Source organism: Tupaia chinensis, unplaced genomic scaffold, assembly GCF_000334495.1.
Source record: "Tupaia chinensis unplaced genomic scaffold, TupChi_1.0 Scaffold000138_1, whole genome shotgun sequence".
Lineage (NCBI taxonomy): Eukaryota > Metazoa > Chordata > Mammalia > Scandentia > Tupaiidae > Tupaia > Tupaia belangeri.
Window position 1 is genome coordinate 1406915 of NW_006159608.1, and position 10940 is coordinate 1417854.

At 42.0% G+C, this 10940-nt stretch overlaps 1 protein-coding gene and 1 long non-coding RNA gene across 6 annotated transcripts in view; one reads left to right on the forward strand and one right to left on the reverse strand.

Annotated features, from left to right (window-relative positions):
• Positions 1 to 10940, reverse strand: part of C1QTNF7 (C1q and TNF related 7) — a 134478-nt gene that overhangs the window by 70305 nt on the left and 53233 nt on the right. The gene's annotated exons all lie outside the window — the stretch shown is intronic.
• Positions 1 to 10940, forward strand: part of LOC114007182 (uncharacterized) — a 32351-nt gene that overhangs the window by 16432 nt on the left and 4979 nt on the right. For both annotated transcript variants that reach the window (XR_003548809.1, XR_003548810.1), the window contains exon 2: positions 6241 to 6352. This is a non-coding gene — a long non-coding RNA (uncharacterized LOC114007182). The remainder of the gene's footprint in view (positions 1 to 6240; positions 6353 to 10940) is intronic.

The window sequence follows — 10940 nt, forward strand, 5'->3', positions numbered from 1 at the left end:
AAAGTAAATCCGGGCTAAGGACCTAAATGCTTTTTTCTCCTCTCTCACTTCCCCATTCCCTTGTTCCTGCCTGCCTGTATTTATGAGGCCCGTGTTGCAATGGCAATGGAAAAAACAGGTTTTGAAATTAGTTAGACCGGGGTCCAAATCTCACCTTGCCTACTTAATTTATTTAGGCATCAGTTTTTTAAATCCAGAAACTGAGTAGGTAAAATGCCTGCTTCTCCAGGTGGTTTTGAGGACCAATAATAATAGCTAATATTTGCAGAACACTTAATACACACCTAACAATTTACCTATATTAACTCATTTAATCCTCACAATAATTCTAGTAGGTAAGTACTAAGATTAGTCCACTTTAAACACAAGGAAGCTGAGACAGTAAGAGGTTAAATAACTTACCCCAAATCACACAGCTGGGAAGAAACAAATCTACATTTCCCACTGTTGTTTTAATTTATTCCTGCATATAGGAACCGAGTACAAAGGATCACCCCACTGGCGGTGTTAACAAGAGAACAACCCCTCTCCGCCTGCCCTGTCGACTGCCCACAAAATGGGGCTTCTCTTTGCCCTTCCGATTCTGTCTGCTTTCTCTTTTTAGTACAAACTCAAGTCTCATCTCACACATAAGTTTTCATCATACCTCATTTTTACTTAGTGTTTATTATTTATAAGGTATAACTGGCTGTGTAATCTCATCTGATTTTTTTTTCTTTTTTGAGAGGTTTTTGCTATAGGTGCGTGCGCTCACCAGTAAGACAGAGAGAGACAGAGAGACAGAAAGTGAGAAATCACCCCCCAGGGGAGATGGCCATACCACAATCCCTTCTCCTCCATTCTCCTCTTAGGATCTTGGGTATGCATGCGCCCGTGCCCGGTGTGAGTTTAAGCCACCGGGTCCAGGACTCGAACTGCAGTCGGCTACATGGGAGTTCAGCGACATAGCCATTACGCTAACTGCTGGTCCCATCATTTGATTTTTAATAATACATACTATAGCCATAAGACTCAGTGTTATTACTTCTCCTGAACAGATGAGGAAATCGCGCCTCGTAGTTCCAGTGGAGCACCTGAAGGAATCTCAGCTCTAGTCTGACTTGCGTTGGTCTGAACCTTGAGTTGTGATACCGTGGAAGAGAGTGCTGGCTTTCGCTGTTTACCCAATACCCTATTCTCTCTTCTGGAAGTGGCCCTTGGTTTTCCTCTAGGGCCCTTTTCTTTTCCTTCTCTCTAAGCCTGTAGTTCAGGTCTCCCCACCCAGATCCCTGCATCTCTAGGGTGTTCATTGCTCTGGTCACAATGATTAATTCCTAGAAGGGCAAGTGGCTTAACTAGTCTACTGAAACTCAGCCCTGGGAATCTACTCAGCCCTTGGAGTTTCAGCAGTCTTTCCACTGGGATTGCTGAGCTACAGGGGTGTAGACCTTTCTGATGACATTTCTCATTACAAGGAAGGACCTGACCAACACTGAAGCCATTTCAAACAAAAGCAGAATTATGAGATGTGGAAATTCAGTGCTCAGGTGGTATTCACCTGCATTCAGGAGAACCTGAAGTTGGAGGGCTACCCCAGACTTTAGTTCCATGCATGAAAAAATGTCCTACCCTACCTCCACACCTCTCTTGCTTTGAGGCGGGTGTTCTGTTACTTTCAGCTGCAAAAACGCTAACCAACGTAATCCCCAAATAGAATGGCTCTTGGGACCATGGTGGCAGAAATCATGGCTATTTTTTCCCATTTTCACAAGAGAGTTGGACACTGATCAGGTGTCCATAAATGCTGGTAAATTCAGCAATCATGAATTCAATGGAAGATCCAATAGCTACTGTGAATTTGATCTGTTACTTAAAAATCCTTGAACATTAGACAAATAATCTCTTTATTGAATATTCAGGGATGTTTGGAATAATTTTCTCTGGGGTTCTTCCTAACTTGCCTTATTTTTCAGAGACCAACTATAACTCACATGGATTTGCACTGAAAAAAAGAACTATTTTATTTTTAGTACTGTTTGTTCAAATTCTTTACTAAAAATTCTTACCATGTAAGCATGAGAATCTGACCTTACTGAAATGCAAAGTGGAACATCTCACTTCTCTTCCTGCTCACAAAAAGAGCTCTCAACCATAGATCTGTAGATTTTAGGGAATACACTGATGCCATGGTCAGTTTTATGGATTAACTTGGCTAGGCTTCAGTCCCCAGCTATTCATCAAACACTCATCTAAGTTTTGCTGTGCAGGTATTTTACAGATATGATTAAATTCCATAAACTTTTAGTAGAGTTTTTCTAGCTAATCTGGGTAGCTCAGGTCAATCACTTGAGAGGACATGAGAGCAGAGTTGTGACTCACTGTGGGTTGCAGTGTCACCTGCTGCCATGGAGACCTAACCTGCCTTTCCAGGAGTCCTTCCCTACAGATTGTGGACTTCTAGCCAGCTCCTACATTTGTATAGTCCAGATCCTGACAATACATCTCTCTCTTTCTTAAATACCAGTGGGGCATGTGCTCACCAGAAAGAGACAGAGATACAGAGAGGGAGAAAACACCCACCAGTGTGGCATGGTCATGTTGCAATCCTTTTTCTATCGTTCCTCCATTCTGTATGGATTTTGGGTGCCGACACTCACATGCCTGGCATGTTCCTCAAGCTGCAGGGACTGGGATTTGAACCTTAGTTGACCATGCAGGATCCAGCTCCCTTAACCACTAGGTTCCAGGGCTGGCCCAATGTATTTCTTCATGTGTATCATTACTGATTCTGTTTCTCTGGTTAAACAGTGTTATATACAACTGATCAATTCTAGCCTCCTTGAAATTTTAGGAGTTTGTGGGAGTGGGAAGGAGTCCGTAATCTCCATAGTTCTAATAAACCTATCATTTCACAGAAACGAATACCCTAGACTGTTGGATGAAGCACAAAATCTCTCATCTGGTGCACAGATCTTCATAAACTGCCCTTGCTGACTACCTCAGCCTCATTTCCTCTTTCCTAACCTCCCTATATTTTATAACCCAGAACTATTGTGCTTGTCAAGATAGTTCCTGAAAATCTTTAGAGGAATGAGAAGGCCACCTAGAGATTTCTGGGTGCTCCACATAAGGCTCCTCATTCCCCTCACCTCCACCCTTCATGGATCTGTCATGTTCTTAGAGATCCAACCTCACTCCTTCCCACTTAGAGTCTCACCAGCCTGCCCATCGGGGGAATCTCAGCACGTCCTTTATTCCAGTTCACATTCTTTAAGACTTCTCAGGTCACTGCTCATCACGTGAACTCTCATTCCCTATGGCTACTTTTCTGACGTCTCCCTCCACCTCCACCTCCCGACTTTGAAAGCCCTTCTCCAGTGCCTCTCAAGGTCCTTCACTCTTCCTCTGAAGCCAGGCTCTCCCCTCAGTCCACCTCTTCCTCTGCAGCCTGCTTAGGTGAAGGCTGTCTTCTACTCCTTGTTCCTCACTGTAAGCCTGGAGGCAGAGTACGTGGCCTCCTTACTCCTCCTTGCTGTTTCCAGACCATTTATTCTCCAACACGGACTCTCTTGTCCTCCATCCATACCACCTACCAGTCCTCCTGGGCTGATGTAATCTATAAACCTACTCTCCTCACCCCAATTTCTTGGAAATTTCAGCTCCAGGCCCTCTGTCATTGTCATAGGTCTTGGCGACTCCAATATCTACTTAGGCGTGTCACATATCCTGGTCTCATCTCTTTCTTCCATCACTGCTGTCTTCCATTCAACTGCAGCCTCTTACTCACCTGACCATAATATAGATGCATTATTACCAATAACCATAGTGTATTCATAAGCTCATGTTCACGCTTCTCACTGTCCTGCTGCTTTGTATCTTTCCTATTCACTCTCTCCACTCACTATCCCAAATTCACCAGCCTGTTGACTTCACTAATACACTGCTACCTTTAATCTGTATTCTATTTGTCCTCACCTTCTGTATTCTGTTTAGATTCTATAATTACTCTCTGGAATACATCCTTGACGGCTTGGCCCCTCTTTTTCTTTATTCCATCTTATTTGGCTAACACCTCCTTTGGCTAGATGGACTGATAAAACAAAACAAAACAAAACAAAACAAAACACAACCATGCTCCCTACTTTCCATCTCAAAACTCATTTGCCTCGAAAGGGTCATTAATTAATGCTGCCCATCAATGATATTGTGTTTTCCTCTTTCATTGGAATCCCCAGTTTTGTAACTATTTCATACTGTCTCTTTTATCTATGCACTTCCAATTCATCCTCTCCCATTGTCACTCCCAAGCAATGACCTTATTTCCCATTTTATTGAGAAATAGAAGTAATAAGAAAAGAACAAGCTTCTACCACCTTTTCCTATATTGACACCTCTTTTTATACTGCATTATGTTGGTGCACTCAGCTTTCCTCTTGTTATTGAGAATGAAGTGTTAGTGTCTCAATTCAAGATCAACCTTTTATTTGTGTTTTAGATTCCATTTTCCCTCCCTTTCTAACTTACTCAGTGACATCACTTCAGCAATTATTTTGTCGTACATTAGTTTTCTTCTCTTGAAGAGATTTTATATATATATTTTTTTCTGGCGCTCAAGCAAAATATCTCACAATGATATCTCTTTTTTCACAGAAATTCCACATTGACAAATCCCTTTGTTCTCAATAAACATAACCTCAAGCATCTCACCATTTTTTCACCAACTCTACTGATGCCACCTTTGTCCCTTTCAATATTATCACCTGTCACGATCAACAGTCTCCACCTAGCCTACCTACTTATGAGTTTGGGAGAAGCCACCAGCCATCAGAGGAATCCTGTTTGGACCTTCGATAGCTTCTGTACTTTGAATGAAAGCTAAAGACTTAGAATGAGCCAGAGACCTTCTGTGGCCTGCATTTCCCATTGTGTTGCCTCATATTCTACTTCTTGGTCCTTTGGTCATCTGGCTCTGATGACTCTGTGTTGCTCTTTAAGCAAGCCAGGCATGTTCCTGCCCCAGGACAGGGCATTGTCATATGTTGTTCTTCCTGGCCACAAAAAGTTTTCCTTCAGGTGTGTCTATCTATGTTTATATCTATATTTATCTATATCATCCATACCAATATCTACACCTATGCTTTATCTATCTATAGCATCATCTTCTCTTACTTCTTTCATATTTATACTCAAATGTCACATTCCCAGTGAACCCACTCCTGATCACTCTTAAACTCGCAAACTCAATCCTTCATTTTCTTCCTTTCTTTATTTTCTCCATTGTATGTGTCAAAATCCAACATACTATATATTTTACTTATTTTGTTTTTTAAATAATTATTTTTTATTTAATTTTATTTATTCATTCATTTATTTTTATTTGACCAGACACACACACATACACATACACACTCAGAGAGAGAGAGGGAGAAAGAGAGAAAGAGAGGAAGTGAGAAAGCAAACCCCCAGGTCTGGGACTTGAACCATGGTCATCCATGTGGGAGTGTCTAGCACCTTAAGTACCATGCCACCTGCTGGTCCCATATTTTACTTATTTATTTCTGTATTGCCTAAGATAGGGCAAGATGAGAAGATCCCCATGAAATGTAAGCCCTATGAGGGGATGTATTTTTGTTTCTGAGTCCTAAGCATCTAGAACAATGCCTGGTACATATTAAACATATTAAAGATATGAATTTTTTGAATTAAATAATTATACAAAGGCTACAAATGTCTACTAAAAAAATCACTGATTGAGGTCCATGACCTCTGACATATCAGTCTTCGACTGGCTAATTTCCATTAATTCCTCTCCAAACTGTTCTCCTAAAAGCCCATGCACGAGAGACAAGGCCAGGCAAATTGAGGTCATGGTACATGTGGAGCTCTGGCCACCACCTCCAGAGCAGTACCTGAGGAGCTGGTAAGTCTGGCTGGAACAGGGATGTCTCCTTGGTCTTTAGGGTGTATCTCACTGATTGTCAGGAAAGGCAAACCCGAGGAAAGGGCAGGCCAGTAGACAGCTTTGACTTCCAGGTCTGGTTTTGAACATAGCAGTCTGGCGTGAGAGATTTCTGGCTGCTGAAATAAAATGCTATCAAAATAACTATCCTTAGTTAGGTGTATTTCACTTTATTACTATGCAATGACATAATTTATCTGTACTCAAACATAATATAAGATATAAAATATTACCTGTAAGATAGATAGTTTTCACATTTTTATGTACGTCTGTTTTACTTTGGACTATGAATTCTTCACCAGGTGAGACTGTGGTTGTTACTGAAATTGCCTGGACAGCCTACTGGGAACCAGGGCAGAAATGATACACAATCCACCTGCCCTTGCCTTCTGACAGTCTATTTTCCAAGAAGCAGTGAGTATGAACTTTCAGAATTGAAGACAGAACCTGTCAATCACTCTGCTGCTTAAAACCCTATAATAGCTTCCCACTTCCCTCAGAATACAGCCCAAAGTCCTTGCAAAGCTGGAGATGATCTCACTTCCACTCCTTCGGGCCTCACGTGATCCACGCTATTTGTGGGACAAGCCAAGACAATCTATCCTGTTTTGTTTCCTGCTTGCTACTCAGCTAAGAATGCTCTTCTCCCAGATGCCTGCACATCTCGTTTTTCTTTGCTCAGACAAGGACATTCCATTCTCCCAGCTTCCTCTGACCCCACTGTCTAGTGGAGCGCGCTGCCCCTTTCTGCCCCTTGCACCACCCTCTTCTTCATGGTCCCATGGACATGGATGTCTCTGCAATTTGTCTGCCTCTCACGGGGCTCTAAGACCCTGGGGCGAGGGGCGGGGGGTGTCTGTCTGGATCACAGTTCTGTCCTAAGTGCCTATAGTGCTGTCAGGCACTTTGTAAGTATTTAACCCTGGCTCCCTATTATGGCCTGGTGTTGCAGGTAACTCGAATTCCTAAAAGACAATCAAAAGGATCAGTACTGGCAAGAGTTTGCAGGATAGAGAAGGAGAATCAGTGTTCAAAAAACCCCCAAAACCCAAAACCTCAAGCTCCTAACCCTTGTTCTTAAAGAGAACTCACCCCTTTGGAGCCCTGAAATACTGGCTCAAATTTGGGCTCAACCCATCTGCAGCCTTGCTCCTTCCCATCGTGGCTTAGAGGAAAGATGGTAGGGTGAGGAGAGCACCACCCGCTGTGGTCTGTCTGCCAGCTGCCCCGAATTCTGAGCATTAAACCTCCCCAATCAAACCCTTATGATTTCAAATAATCAAAGGAAGGAAATGTAAATCTAAAATATTTGGAAGCCAAGAACTTGCTTTGGCTCAGAAAAAATCTTGCTTATTAAAATTTTTAAAGTCCAAACATGAAAATGTTCATGTTTTGGATTAGCTTTCTCTCATTTGTCATGTCTGGAGCCATTTTTACAACATGGAACACAAAAGCTCCAGAGTTGAGTTTTCTTCCTGCACACACCTCTTTGCTGGTAAGGTTCCAGAACATTCTCTAGGATTGTGGATCACAGAAAGAGAACATGTGTGGTCATAAGGCTTTTCTAATAGAATGTACTTGGGCCAAGTTATTTTAAAAACAGATAAGTTTAGAGCAGTCACTATAGCGCTAGATTTAAAATATAAGTTTCAGGAAGGCTCATGTGTTTCACGTACAAGGCAAAATATATGGATGGTGTAATAGTTATTTTTACATGAGGTCTTTTGTGGGTAAACATTTGCAAAAACATTTCGATCTGTCAAGGAGAAAGAAGTGATTATAATTTTTTTCTATCTCTTGCTCCACGACAAGGGTGGGGCTGGGTGCTTTCACTGTTCATTTCTTAAGCAATGATCCCAGTTACAGCCTCCTAGAAAAAAACAGAAAGTGCCATCATGGCCCCCTCAATTTCCCTACTACCCCCCATTTTTCTAAAGAGATTTTTGCTATAGGGTATGTGTGCTCACTGAAGAGACAGTGAGACAGAAAATGAGAAATCATTCTCCAGGGGAATGGCCATGCCACAATTCCTTCTCCTCCATTCTCCTCTTGGGATCCTGAGTATACACACATATGCGCCCAGTGTGAGTTTCAAGCCCCTGGGTTCAGGACCACATGGTTGACCCTGGTTGACCACGTGGGAGTCCAGTGATATAACCATTATGCCATCGACTTTCCCTAATTTATTCACATCCCTGTCCATCTTCACTTATCTGTTTCAGTGGATACAGGAGTCAGTGCTCATGCTTGTTCAAGAACAATCCGACCACCTGAATGGTGGTTTGGACCTACTCTTGCCTCGCCAAGATTCCCTGGCCCAGTACGTCTCATTCTTTGATATCTTCGACTTTTACCATTGGCTAATTGCTTTCAGCCTACACAAATGGTTTAGTCTCTTCAGTCCTTAAACAGCCTTGGCTGAGCTCCCATGCCTCACCTCTAAACACTTATGCATCTCTCTGAGGGAAGTAGACCTGGCACGTTAAAGGCAGCTCGTAGGGCCAGTGGGAGGTGAAGCAGCCAGGATACTAGAGAGGTTGTTCTCTGAAAGTGTTCCGATGTGCCTGGGCACCAATCTGTGCCTTCAATTGGGCATAGCTTGAACTGCTTCAAGCTTAAAGTGGTGACTACTTCTGAACTAAACAAATCAAAAGCATGAAGCTTTAGATAGATTTCCCAGATTCTGTTTCTAGGGTGTTCTATTATAGTTAAGGCCAATTAGAGGTTGCAGATTGACCACTAAGGGCAAAGGGCATAGGGGATGATTAAGCATAAGTATCCAAATGGGGAGGAGAATATACAAGGTGTGGGGTTTCATCCAGATATAAACTGTGCCCCCACCCCATATCTGGCTTCCTCTACCCTCTCCTTCAGGGAGCAGACCGGCCAAGGCTGGTCTCTGGAGAATGTGTATAACCCCAGTAATGAGCTACAGAATGAAGACAGCTGAGCTGAGGGGACACAATTAACTGACTATACAACTTTGTAAGGGTCTGAGGAGACTACCTGTTGACAGTCCCAAGCTTGTTTTGCTCTCATGGCTATAAAATTGTTTGTGGCATCATATTGAGGCATGACTCTTCATCATCTTGCCACCATAAACCTCCCATCGTTCTAACAAAGCAGTCTTTACCTGCTGGACCTCAGGATGATTTCTTTGGACTAGGTAGACATTACACACAAATCCTCTCAGATTTGGGGTTACTGTATTGCTTAAAGACAATGGAAGGATATTAATTTAATGGTTTCTGTTCTCTGACAAGTGACTGGCTTTGAGGTTTATGGAGAAAGTTGTTAATATCAGATGCTAAAAATAATATTTTCTGGAAACTTTTTGGGAGATCATTTCTAGTAAAGAATTGAGTCTCTGATTAGAAGCACAACTACTCTGGTGCAGGTGATTCAGAATGGGGAGGTAACTTCCTCTCTACCCCTGTCCAGAATTTACCAACACAGTGGCTACATGGAGATGATTAACTCTGGGGAAGATGGGAGATTGCGCTCTTCTTGTGGATGGCTTAAATAGTGGCCTGTGGTCTGGGCCATGACTTGTGTAGTGACCATTGCCTTGGAGTTCATGAGCAAATGTAGATACCAAGAAACACTGGGGGAAATTTCTCAGTAAGAGGAGAGAGTATGACATTGGATTGTTGATGCTTGTGTGTTCTTATCAGTATGCCCAGGATCATGAGTCCAGAGGAATGAAATATTTTCTCCAAGAGGGTAGAGATGCTTGTCTGTTTTGATCATCCCAATTTGTCAGGTACTCATGCATTTTCAGGAAGCAAGAGATGAATTTTATAGCATTTAGGCCATGGAAGGGTGATCAACCTACAGAGAAGTAGGTGTTCAGAGTTTAGTACAAATACATGGAATCAGCTGGAAGCCAGGAAGAATCAACTCTGGCCAGACTCAGAGTATGGAAGAGAGACAATGAAAGAAGGTTATGGTCTCTTATAGAAAACTTGGATATAAAAATAAGGTGAACAAATCATGTGAGAGTTTATGGTTCAGTTTAGGATTCACTGTGTGTGACAATGTAGTACGAACTGAACTACAGTAGATGGGAAGCCCCCAAAGAGTCTTAAGAAATGAGGCTACTAGTACATTATCTCAGTGATTTTATCAGCCCGAGGGGATGGGCAAGACAGGTATATTCATTCCTTTCTGAAGGTAAGAAAAGAGAGCTAAGGTTAAAAGGTATGTTGGTAAAGTCACCAAATTCACATGTGACCAAGAACCTATGACTTTAAATTGTGTTCTAGAGATTTTTTTCCACCTTACTATATTGCAGAATTGAGATTTGGCTAATGGTAAGATTGATCATGTAAATCTGTGGGCTTCCCCACCCCACTTTCTCTTATTTTACAGTAATGACTAGGAGGTGATAAACTTTAAACATTCATCATTGACAGGAAAGGTTGGAGTGACATGGGAAGGTCATTAAAGTGGAAAGAGACCCACTTTAAAACCTGCTTCCTGGGTTAATGGGGATAATACATTGAAACAGCTGAGTCTCTGTGAAGGCTTCATTTCACATCCTAAGCACACAGAACAAACTGCACAAACTCTAGGAATTATGTCCCTTGGTAACAAACACTGAAATCACTTTTTAAAATGTCACCAAATGGCTCTGTTGACTCCGTTTTGTAACAAGTCACAAGCAGATGGCACTTTGAAGCATACAGTGTAGTCTGGAAAACAAGATCACTTAGACATTTTTGTCTGATTTGCTAAGATAATGTGATGAAGGCCCAAATGAAAGAATCTTGGCATATGCTGAGAGAAAAAGGCTACATAGATTCAATGGCTTTGTTCTAATTTCTTGCAATCAAAGAGATGATGCTCTGTCAACTCTGTCCGAATCGGGTTTCAGGAAGGTTTACCTACTTGCTGAATGAAAGGTGCAAAGTAAGGACAAGAGAACTGCATTTCCTGACTGTCCATTATGTGCTGGCCTCTTTCAGGTTTTTTTTTTTTTTTTTTTTGGGGGTTTTTGGTA